A 12,765-nucleotide genomic window follows, 5' to 3' on the forward strand; every position below is an offset into this window, starting at 1 on the left:
ATAACATAAAGAACCTTTGCCGTACAAGTAAATTATGGAAAAGCACGTCCCTGGGTGGGCTCGAACCACCAACCTTTCGGTTAACAGCCGAACGCGCTAACCGATTGCGCCACAGAGACTCGATGAATTTGGGCGACACTTCAGGAAATATAGAAATACAGAACTATGACAACGGTGAAACAAGTTTATTGTCTTTGTCTTTTTTAACCGAACCAAAACGAGGAAAATTACTTTATTTAATTTATAACAAATATGAGTGAGCTTCACCAAAATGTGAAAAATTAAGGTAAAATGAGTTAAAAGAAATCTACGATTTTTGGATTTACTCAGCAAGTACGACAAATAACATTCACTGGAAGTTCGAGGCTTTCATTACATTTTCTGAGCTATAAAATATGCTATTTGGATAACTGTTCAATCGGTGACCCTCTGTGACAAGGGAAGAAAGTAAACAGCAGAAAGTAAATGATTCATTCTAGTAGACTGAACATCTTTCCAGGAATTGTGGAAAATTACAATGACAGATATTTTGACCCAGTAGTTTGTGCTGTTCTAAGGTGAACTGAGCAAAACCTGGGACATTTAGGGTTTAAACATTAACAGTCAGTTACCGTAAATAACTGTAATCTCAAAGCTTTGTAGCAGTATTTGACATTTAGCATGTGATTTTATTGCTCTGAGCTTGCAAAGGAGGGCAAGATAATACCTTGTGTTGCGTCTGCCACAGAAAACTGCACAATGAGTCCCCTGACATGCCAAATCTTACTTATCTAGGGTGACCAACCGTCCTCTTTTTTTTGCACTTGTAGACTTGTAAGAGCCTATGTGACACTTTTAATTTCACCATTCATTAACCACACAGAGAAGGCATCATTTAAATATGTTAAAGTTTTCTCCTAGGACCTGGCGTCCACATATGTGGACATCACAGTTTGGGTAGTCTAGACCAAAATACAAAATTTTGCTCTACAAGGGCCTGATATCTACTTACGAGGACATTATACTCCCACTGTTACATCGAAATTCAAAACAAATATCCTCATTTCTCCCAGAAACAAAAATCAGGTAAAAAAAAATACAAATAAATATGGTAATTCTTTGTTTTTACATTCATCAGGTCCCAATCAGCCCCTATTCATCAGCGATTTTGAAGTAAAAGAATGTCACGTCAAGAAAAGCTTGAGTAAATGTGGTCAGCCCAGCTGGACATTTGTCAAGGCTGGGAAGACACCTAAAGAAAGCTCCTGTGATCCAGGAGAGAAGGACAAATGCTGCTTAAATGAAAACCCTTAGGCGAAAGCGCATCAAATCCGATTTTTTTGACCCTACACTCAGAAAAATTAGGGTTCTTAAATGGTTCTTCAGATGTCTCTATGGTTCTTTAAAGAACCATCATACATCAAAGAACCTTTTTATTTTGAAGATGGTTCTTTAGCTATTACAAATGGTTCTTTAAAGAACAAAAGGTTCTTCATCCTTAGCTATCTGAGTTCGTTGGTGTAAAATGGCATAAGTAATATTCACTTTAATGAGGGTGTGAATTATACTGTGTTTTGTTTGTGCGCGCGTGCGGGGGGTGGGGGCAGATGGTGGGATACTGAATATTCAAATTAAAGTTAGAAACACTTGCTTAAAAATATTCTGGTGGCAGGGGTGGGGCCAAAGCCTAAAGACCCCCAGCACCCACCCTGCAAACCCACTGATCACAAATAATAATAAATTCTATATTCTGTTACCACATTAAGACGTTTATGAATATGATGAATTTATAAATTAACAATCCATTCGGGGGATATTAGACAGATTCAGATACCTCTCATATCTATCTATCTATCTATCTATCTATCTATCTATCTATCTATCGACACATAAATATAGCATAATGATAATACAAGTTACTGTGGACTTTACAAACCACCCAGCAGTATGTAAAGTCAAATTATAAAATAATATAAGTAAATAACAATTGCACATGTGATCTGAGTACTTGTTTATCACTGCGCAATTTATTATTATTTGTGTCCAAAATAAATGACAGGGAGAGAGAGAGAGATGGAGAGTGAGAGAGACGTTAGAACACGTCGTTCATTGATAAAGTTTTGGATCTGACCATGACTCATTGTCTGTAACAGCTGCTGATAGCTACACCATTATAGACCTGTTAGTTGTGCTCTTCTCAGCTTTCTTTTGAAAGGTAGTAGCCTTTCTTTTGACTGGGTAATCAGTCCCACTTTTATCTGCTACTACAGCGTACATGCTTGCACAGAGGAAACATTTGTTCCGACTGGGAACAGGAAGCCTGATACAAAAACCAAACATGCTCCCTTTAGAACAGTACCCGCAGATCTTAGCAGAATAAGTTAAATCATAGACTTGACAGATTCGGGCTTAGATTATAGTTCACTGATTACTATTCCATTATAGTGTTTGTGTATGTTATGAAAGATAAGTGTGATGGAGTGTAAGCTTGTGGGAACCAATGTAAGCACTCCAGCCACAGTGTGGTCAGACATGAGACCACACAGTTTGACATGCCAAGGTGTATGCTAATAGAGAACAAGTTACCTACGAAGTTATGGAGTTATGTAGTGCAGACAGCAGCTGTAGTTAGGATTTAGGAACAAAACACAAAACAGGCACTTTACTTAATCCTGACGGGAGGAAGGCCAAACCTTTGCAGGATTCAAAAGTTTTGAAAAGCGACAAGAACACATGAGCTTGATGCTGAAATGAGGATAAGCAAACATGGAAGCATACATGGAAGACAGACTTGGGGAGACAAAGGATGAAACACAAGGAGAGGAACATGGCAAGGGAGATGACTAAGACACAAAGGGTGAGGGAGCGAGATACACAGAGAGACAAATAGGAAAACAAAAAAGAGACCGAAAGGAAATAAACAGAGACTTGACTTTGGGAAATATACACAGACAAGACAGACTCTCATATAGGAAACACGGGAAGTGGACAAAGACAAGGAATGATACAAATACAAATAAACTCAGAACAATAAGCAGAACCAAACTCATAAAGCAACAGAAAGAATCATGAATATAAAATAAACTCAAAGTGCTGAGTCAAAGACCCACCATCCTGATAGCACCACTGGCGAACATTGGGCTGTGAGGTACGTTTTTTGATCATTAATTTTGAACACCAATTTTTGGCGCTGCGTGTCACTGTGGCTTTTAACCCCTAAACACGCTGCGCCAACAATCGGTCCTGTCACAGCTGCGGCAACAGTCGTGTGGTATAGTGAAGGAAAGGCCCAAACTGCTGGCACTGGCTGTGTTGCGAGTGAGCTTTGTTGCAGAAGGTGAACACAACAAAAGTGAGTGCAAAACTAAAACATACCCTAAACTGGGAACAACTAAAGAACAAACCTGAAACTATACAAACATGGGATGAAGAGCAGAAATGCCACGGAGAATGTTGGGCAGAGAGACGCAGAAATTACACCAGGTTACACAGACAACGCAACAAGGAACACAGGTAGGCACACACTATAAATACACACAAAGTAATGAGGGAATGACACACCAGAGGAGAACACAGCTGAACCTAATTAGACAAGACAAGGAAGGAAAACAGAATACACTAGCATGAGACAGGACCTTCAAAGTAAAACAGGAAACACAGGGAAGCCACATAACAAAACCTAAAGCTAGAACTCAAACACTAAAGTGATAAGGGGCTAGACACAGTGAGAGAGAAACCAAAACCTAAGTGTCCAAAACTCAAAAACACTGGGTCACCGACCCAGGAACATGACAGGTCCAGCCCAAGGATTGGGTCTCCCCACACAAACAGAGTAATATAGTGTAAGGTGTTAACTGCCAGGTGGATTGCCATGACTCAGTGTTTTTGTGTTTTTGGACTTTTGTTTTTTTTTGTTTTTTTTTCACTTAATGAATACGGGACAGACTTAATGAATACGGGACAGGACTTTTGTAACTTATTTATTATGGGGGCGATCTTTGTTTCTTTGCCTTGGTGTGTGCTTCCTAATTTAATCATTTATGTTTCTGGTTCTTAGTGTTATGGTTCTGTGGTTAGGGTTAGGGTCATTTTAGGTCAACACTGGGCGTTTTTGAGTTTCTTGTGTTTTAGTGTTGTTGTGATATTTTGTATTATGGTATATATTCAGGTTCATTAGTAGTCTTAGTTATGGTTTTTTGAGTTTCTTATATTCAGTGTTTAGTTCCTTGATTATTAGATTTCCCCTTGTGTTTCTGTCCTTCTGTGTCTCTCTCTGTGTGTTTGTGTTTTGTGGGTTGTGTGTGTGTCTTTGTGTCTGGTTTCCCTCCCTTGTGTTTTGTTCCATGTCTCCCTGCCTATCATGTTTATCCTTGTTCCGCAGCCTGTCTTGTCTTTCCCGCTTGTGCTCCCTCTTGTTCTCTCACTCCCTCTCTTGTCTGCTTTTCCTCTACTCCTGTGTCAAGCTCATTTCATCGTTTCCTGTTTTATTATGAAAGTCTTGCGTATCCTGTTCAGTGTCTTTAGTTTTTGCTTTCTCTGTCTTGTCATGTCTAATTTGTCTCATCTGTTCCCCATGTTATTCTAGTTTCCTCATCATTCCTTGTGTATTTAAGCCCTCTGTTTCCCTCTGTTCAGTGTTGCATTCTTCCTCATTCCCCACCGTGTGTTCTGCCTCCCTCCCTGCCTGTTTAGTTTCATGTCTATTCCAAGTTTGGTTAGTTTTGTATTTCTGCTGTCCAGCAATAAAGTTGTGTTTTTGAGTTCATTTTCGCCTCTGTGAGTCTGGCCGTGTAAAGCAGGCAGGATAGGACCGTTCATGACACTTAGTTACTTGTTCCTTTGGTCTGTTCCCTTTCGTGTCCTGGTTGTCTTGGTCTTGTCTGTGTTCCCACCTGTTGCCCATCATCCTCAGTATCTTGTGTGTGTATTTAAATGTAGTCTTCCTCTATTTGTTGTCGAGTTGTCCCCATTTGCTGTGTATTTCCTTGTGTTCCATGTTCCCTCGTTTATTCCTAGTCGTAAATTCCCAGTTGCAAGTTTCTAGTTTATTTCTGTTTGATTTTATTAGAGATTTTTAACATTTCCGAGTACCAGTTTACAGCAAATAAAGCTGCCTTCTTTAGTTCACTCCCTTTGTTTCTGAGTCCTACATTTGGGTCCTTCATCTGCGTGCCAGATAGCCAGACATGACAGCTGCTGCAAAACACAGCTCAAGAAAAACTGATTTTCTAGTGATCGTCAATACTGCCTACGCACATGCACTAGTAGATTATGAGATACTGTATAGGCTGAACCAGAGGAAGGACCTTAGGGTTAGGGGTGCTGAAGTGTGTGCGTGGTGGCAGGGAGTATATTTATTCTAAGGCATAAACTGTAATAATGATAATAATAATAATTATTAGTTGTATTATTATTGTCACATATGGGCAGCGCAGTGGAACGGTGGTTAGCACTGTTTCCTCACAGCAATATGGTCCTGAGTTTGACCCTACCATCTGGCTAGTGTGGAGTTTGGATATTCTTCCCGTGTTTGCTTTGGTGGGTGCACCCTGCCTCGTGGCAGCCCATGGTAGCAGGGATAGGCTCCAGCCCCCACAACCCTGATAAGGATAATCGGAAGTGAATGTGGATTTGCTGCAGCACCTCCACTTCCAATGGGGTTGAAGGGAACAGCCAGGCAGCTGTGATGTGGAAGCTAACATAAATCACAAACAAAAGTTGTTGTATAAGCTTGAAAAGTCTCTATATGAAAGAAAGCAGAAATCTGAAGAAATGTCACATCTGAATGAAAACCACTTTGTGCAAAATCCTGATGAATCCCTTGAAAATCTTAATTATAAGGGTAGATAAAATTGCTGACAGTGAAAATGCATTAATTGTTGTAGAGAAGAATTACAGGTTCACACACTGGAAGAACTCCCATTTTCCTTAGTAATTGCAATTGCTTTTCATCAGACAATGAAACATAAGGTGGCACCACCTTAAATCATCTGTGATAGGTCACATGGCAGTGTCTTTTTACAGAATATTTTGAGATGGTAAATGGTAAATGGACTGGTTCTTATATAGCGCTTTTCTACTCTTCTGAGCACTCAAAGCGCTTTATGATGACAGACTTGGGTAAGCAGAAGCATTTACTTGGTACTGAGTTTGGCAAACTACCTATCTGAAAAATCACAGAAAGAAAACATGTAGAAGGATGCTAGGAATGTTTGAATGTGAGCAAAAGCTACACTGACGATGCAGACATGATGAGTGATTGCAGAAAATACAGTATAAAGCATAATTTGTGAACGTTCAACCTCATAGTTCATTGTTTTGAACAGTAGGGGGCAGTGCTGAATAAAAAACATGACCACATTGTTTCAAGCGCTTAAAATCTACTCCAAATACACTACAGCATATGAATTGGCACTAGACAAGTCAGATCTGCAAAATATTAAGTAACTAAAGCTTTAACATAAATTGGATGGAGTACAAAGTACAACTTTTGCATCCAGGTTGTAGTTGAGTAGAGGTAAAAAAAAAAAAAAAAAAGCAGTATAAAATAGATATACTTAGATAAAGTACAACAATAAAGGAAAACTAGTACATTTTTCCTTTTTGTTGGTTTTCAGTGATCACACAGCTTCATCACAAAGTCAGTGACACAAGATGGCGCCAGACACTTTTGCATCAAAGTAAGATCATCACTTCAGTTACTTTCTGAAGCGCAGTTTCAATCTGGTCTCTGAGTAATGTCTCTGTATACTTTCAAGAGGCTTCACCACATTAAATGATGTTCCAAATCAGCTTTAAGTAGAAATGAATCATAAAGCCCTCCATCACCGGGTACGTGCTGAAGTAGCCAACACATAATATAACCTGAGCTAGAGCAGGAGGTAAAACCGTACTGACTAGATGATTCAGCTTGCCTCCACAGCAAGGGTTCTAGAACCAAATGCCTGAAAAAGAGCTGATACTATGATACTATGTGATTGGGAGTTGCAGTATTACTGTCTATTGTTTTTGCTTATGCACCAAAGAGCAGTTTAGAATATTTCTTGGGGTCTTTGGGTTTAACTGGGAATGTGTCATGGGTTCCTTAACTCTTATGTCCAGAAGACTTTCTCTTGAGTCCCAAGTTTGGAGACATGGAGTCTGAATGGGACATGTTTTAAACCTCCATTGGTGGGAGCTGTGCTAATAAGGTCATCAGTACCTGTCATGGTGTCAATCGATGGACTTCATCAGAGCCTGACCTACAGATGGTCTTTGAAGAAGCCGTGCTGCTGAAGAAAGAAGATTACAGGTTTTAGCTTCTGAACCAGCAGGTGTGCATTGTTGGGCTAAAGGGGAAAAAAGCCTGGTTTGGGGAAAAGGGGAGGCCACAGAGGAGGACTTATCAGCTACACTGGCAGATGTTGCTGGGGTAGTGATAAGGTGACAGTGACAAGGTGCCAGGTTTGGATGAGATTTGACTACATCAGGGCTTACCCTTGTCTTCAATGCTATTTGTGATATTCATGGGAAAGCTCAGAATAACATCTCTCTTGCTTCTGAATTATGTGGTTATGTTGGCTTCACTGAAGCATGACCTTCAGCATGTACTGCAGCAGTTGGGAGAAGAGTTTGAAATGACACCTCCAAGTCTGAGGCCTTCGTTCTCTGCCAGAAAACTCAAGTTGAATTTATAATCGAACAGAGCGAGCGAGCGCATTCGCTCCACACCAGGGCCTGTCCATCTGCCTGCAGTGAGCTCTGTTGTCAGATGGAGCTAATGTACAGTATGTTTTCCAACCGGTCTCTGGGCCACTCTTACTCATGTTGTTTTTGGTACATGAACCAGCCGCAAAGGAGAGCGAAGTTCTAACATACAAGGAGCTGAAATGAAACCGGATGTGTAAAACAATAAAAGATGACATTGCACCCACTGGCTGTGCTTTTCATGCTTTATTTTGTTTTACCAGTGCATTTTGTGTTCCTACCCTCACTTATCTGCATATCAACGACTAAAAGAGTAAGGTCTTAAAAAGAAGTGACTGAAATTATTTTGCTCTATAGGGTGGCTGGGCTTAGCCTTAGAGACAGTGTGAGGATCTGGTACATCCCGAGGAAGCTAGGAGGATATTTCTGTTAGGCAATGTTAAAAGTAACCAGGAGGTGGTTGTAGTGGCATCTGGCTTGGCTGCACTTTTCTCATCTTATGTTGGAGGTTTTCCACACGCCCAACTAGGAGAACACCCCAGGAAAGACCCAGAACTCACTGGAAAGATTATATATATTGTATATAATGTGGCCAGGGAAGGCATTGGGTTCCAACATGAGGAAATGAAAAGTGTTGCTAGGGAGAAGGATTTCTGGAATACTGTGTTTAGTCTGCTGCCACTGTGACCTGGTTTTGGATAAGTGGAAAATTGATTTTAATGAACAAAATGAAATTTCTATTAAAGTTTCAAGTCATGGTTGTTGAAAATTTGATTTGTTTTCTTTCCCCAAATTGTTTCTTGTTTCCAGATAAACTACTTCAACAGACTCATGCAGATGGAAAATACATTGTCTTACATTAATATTTAACAGAATTTATATTATGCTGTTCATAATATTATATTGTTGATTTATGCCACTTTTGACCCAGTGATTTATGTGATTTGGAAAGTTTTGCTATCCAGCATCAAAAAAGTCAAATTTACTGTGCATTGAAATAAACAAGACAGATTTATAATAAAGGGCTGCTCAGAGAGACCAGCTCATCCAAACAGTCCATAACTCTGCCATCTGCCTAAAATGAATGTGAGGTTAATGTTTAGTTCAGTGTTGATTTTCTGTGTGAAATCCACCCTGTTCCATTTTCCCACTGATTCATTTGGGATGTTTCAAAACTAAAAGGACTTTTGATCTATTTTTGGAGCTATCAGTCTTTTGGTTCCCAAGTCTTCTTCACCGTATCTGTCCTTTGATTAAAGATTTTTGTGAAGCAGCAGAAAAAGCTTATCATCACAATAAGATATGAGAGAAACAACTGCAACCGTGGCGACTTAAATTTTGTTTTGCCAAACACTAAACATTTCATTTTTCAAAATCCCTATTCATTAAGGTGAAACTAAACCGCCAAGTATCTTAAAGAAACTCTTGCACATTTCCTTCGGCCCTGATGGTTTTAGAATGAAAGGCTGGAGTTTCAGCAGCAATTTGACAATCAGTTCATGTCCCACTTCTTGTTTCAGACTGCCACTTTGAAACTAGTACATATTTTAAAAATGTCACAATTGAGTAGACTCCAGAGTCTGATTTAGGGTATCAACCGGCTCTGTTACAACTCTTTTTTGCTGTACGAGTGAAAACCTCGCTTAAATAAAGCCCCACAGAACTCAAGAAAAAAAGGAAAAGAAAAGACCTGCCTTGATTTGCTGTATCATGTATTTGTTTCATTCAAACATGATGTAAAAAAACCCAAAAAAAATCTGGGCGTGTGTTCCTTTTTTATAGTCTTGCAGCCTTTATGACACAGAACCATGTAACTTAAAATACCCGCATGCTTTGGATTACAAAATAAATCATAACCTTGACCCATTAAAAGAAGAAATCGGCTGGGATCAAGGGTACATCAGACTGCAATGAACCATGGAGGGCTTTGCTTCTGGCAAACATGTCAATCCACATGACCAGTTTGTTGTCAAAAATCCTCTCCGTCCTTTCCAGTATTTTTTATTTTATTTATTTTTTATTATCACTTGCATGTCACACGTAACTGAGTCGTTAATGATTTCTCTGTTATTGCTGTGATCATAAATAGAAATTTAGAGACGCTACACATCTTGAGGCTTTACCTTTTTCATACCTGACAATCAAGCTATTAAAATACTGTTGTAGCTCGTCATGTTTATCGATGTGTAAATGTACTTATTTATTTATAGCATTTTTATAGTTCACCTGCTGTTAAACTTGTTCTTACGTATATATATATATATATATATTATAAATAAATGCGTTGGTCTACAAAAACATAAAGCAGTTTGCAGTAAAAACACTTTTGAAAGAGTGTTCATTCATGCATTATTGATAACTAAGCATTATGTAAAATATACAGGGCAAGAAGCAGAGAATAAAGGAGGGCAAGAATCCCCAAAGCCAGAGTTTTTGCTGATATACTTTCCTCAGTCTCACTGGGCCCATGTTACACTAAATCAGTGGCGCAAGAAAACACTGACATGTTGGGGAGAATAGTAACAGCCTTGGTTCTGACGTGCCCACATAAACCAGCTGTCATCCACCAAAGCGTGTCTAAAATGCAGCCACTGCTTCCCAAAGATATTACGATAGTTTAAAACCCATCTGTTTTCTCTGCAGACACAGTCAATGATCAGAAATGAAATTCTCTGATAGCGAGAAAATTAAACATCAGCTGAATTTCTTCAGTGATTGCTTGCATTCAGTCATTTCATTCAGATGGGAATGGACTAACTTTAGAACATGATTATAAATCTTAATATCTTTTTATCTGCTAGAAGATTTACAATATTCTGAATAGAGCCTGATGTCATTTTAAAAAAAAGAAAGGCATGATCTACTGTGGTGGTGAAGGACTTGTACTGCAGTCATTTGTTTGTCCCATTTATTTAAAACGTCTAATAATAGTAATCCAGTCATTACCAGAAACAGACTGCTAATTAACTGGCTCCAGTGCATTGTGGATGAAATTGTGTGTTTCCTATAGGGCCGTCAGCATCCTGTTCCTTTTCATAGTCTATATTGTTCTGCACTTCTTGGATAAAACATTTGCTGCTTGGTGACGCATCTGATAAACATCCTGAAATGTTAGGCATCATTCAGGCAGAAATCCCAAACACCACGGATGGGAAGATGTTGCTTTGGTTAATATTTTTAGAGCGACATTACAATAAATAAAATGAAAATTAATAAGAAGATTTAAAAATGTTGTTTTAACCTTTTCTTTAGAAATTTCACTTAATAATGTCACTAAGAACACATGTATGAGAGTTGTCTTTGGCTTTCTGCTTCTTCTACAACTTGTGCCAAGTGTGCATGTGTTACAGGGTGAAACAGGGGTTTGTGCTTTCCTCCTCACTTCCTATCATCTGTCCTGGGCAGTACAGGCATGTAGTGTTTCCAGCACCTGAAATAGTTTCATCAACTCCTCGTTAGTGTGCAGAATTTTTTGAATGTGATATAACGCTATTCTACTCAACTTGAGCACTTAAAGCACTTTGTAGTACAAGTCTCATTCACTTGATCACACACATACATAGAGCTCTTTTTTCCATGCCTAAATGCTTTATCTAACATTGACACTCACACACTGACAGATACATCTTGGGGTTCAGTAGCTTGCCTGAGAACATTTTGATACATGGACTGGAGGAACTGGAGAATCACTGACCTACCAGTTGGTAGGCACAATGCTCTTCCACCTGATCCATTACCTGAGCACCAGCTCCAGGACAATAAAACTCAATGAAAGAATAAAGTTTCCAGGTAGCAGAGTACTGATAACAATATTCAAAGAACTGATTGGCTGGCAGCCTAATGACACAGTGTGTCTAATGTCAGTTACTAATGGATTATGAAGTGAGTTAAACATAAATAGGTATGTGAATGTGTCCTTTAAAATTGTAGACTGGACACGTGGAGGACAAAAAAAGTGGCAGGCCCAAAAACTACAGCAGTTGAACAGTATCTCTACAGACATGACGTCAGTGAGAAAGAGGGGGGGAAATCCAGCAAAGACCTGACACAGGACCTAAGAGTTGCATCTGGCCCTTCAGTTAATCCAGTGTTTACCAAAGCCTCATTGGAAATAGTCTCAGTGGCTGTCAAAAAGCCATGCTTAAGGAAGGAAAATCAGGACAAAAGGCTGAGGTATGCCAAGTTGCACAAGAACTGGACTGAAAATCAGTGGGAGCAGGTCTCAGGGAGTGATGAATCCAAATTTGAAACTTGTGATTCAAACCACATTGGAGGCTCTGTCATGGTTTGTGCTGCTTGTCAGTTGTTGGTGTTGAGGATTGTGTCATAATTAATGGATTTATGAATGCAGAAAAGTCCTGCATATTTTGATGCACCATGCAATGCCATCTGGAAAGTGGCTGATTGGCAACAATTTCCTTTTTCAATGATCCAAAATGCACTGCCAAAGCTGTAAGCAGTTAAAATACTATTTACAAGAAAGCTTTTCTATGAGAGTTCAGGCTGTGTTGAAGGCTTAAGGTTGGTCTTGCCAAACGCTGACTTCCAAGCTCATTAGAAATGTACAAACCTTGTATTTCCATGTATTTCATTAAATCACTGTAAATTTTTAACATTTTCTTGGTAAAACATAAAGAAATTAGTGTTGACAGAAGACTTTTACACAGTACTGTACATACATACAGTTCAGTTACCTTTCAGTTATTCTATTAATTGATTTTTTTAAATGATCCCATGCAGCACCGTTTTCCCTTGAGGTACAAATGTTGGGCAGATAGAGGAAGCTCAAATAAGGGTGTAGCTGTCCTGAGGGTCCAGGGAGGCTCACTCAGATAGCAGTAGTAGCAGATTGGCTGTGTGGGCGCACGGATGACAGAGTAGGAAGTCATCTCTTAAATCCTACTCCCTCTGTGCCACGGCTTTATTTTGCCAAAGCCCTAGCTGTGACTGGGAGCCTACAGATCCACCACCACCTCAGCAGAGATCCGCTCTATCTCCCACGCTTCGTTACTGCTGTTTTTCCTGAGTTTGAGGTAACATTCTGGTTATTTCTGCTGCAGCTGTCTACAACAGACTTTCAGCTTGTACACAGGGTTGAAA

At 39.4% G+C, this 12,765-nt stretch overlaps 1 non-coding gene across 1 annotated transcript; it reads right to left on the reverse strand.

The window, feature by feature from the left end:
* Positions 1–45: 45 nt before the first annotated feature.
* On the reverse strand, positions 46–119 carry trnan-guu (transfer RNA asparagine (anticodon GUU)). Its single transcript has one exon. It is a non-coding gene; the product is annotated as a tRNA-Asn (tRNA).
* Positions 120–12,765: the final 12,646 nt, after the last annotated feature.

Source organism: Aulonocara sp. 'chitande type north' Nkhata Bay, linkage group LG10 (genome assembly GCF_057382095.1).
Source record: "Aulonocara sp. 'chitande type north' Nkhata Bay isolate Kocher_YH1m ecotype deep benthic linkage group LG10, A_spYH_male_GT1.1, whole genome shotgun sequence".
Lineage (NCBI taxonomy): Eukaryota > Metazoa > Chordata > Actinopteri > Cichliformes > Cichlidae > Aulonocara > Aulonocara sp. 'chitande type north' Nkhata Bay.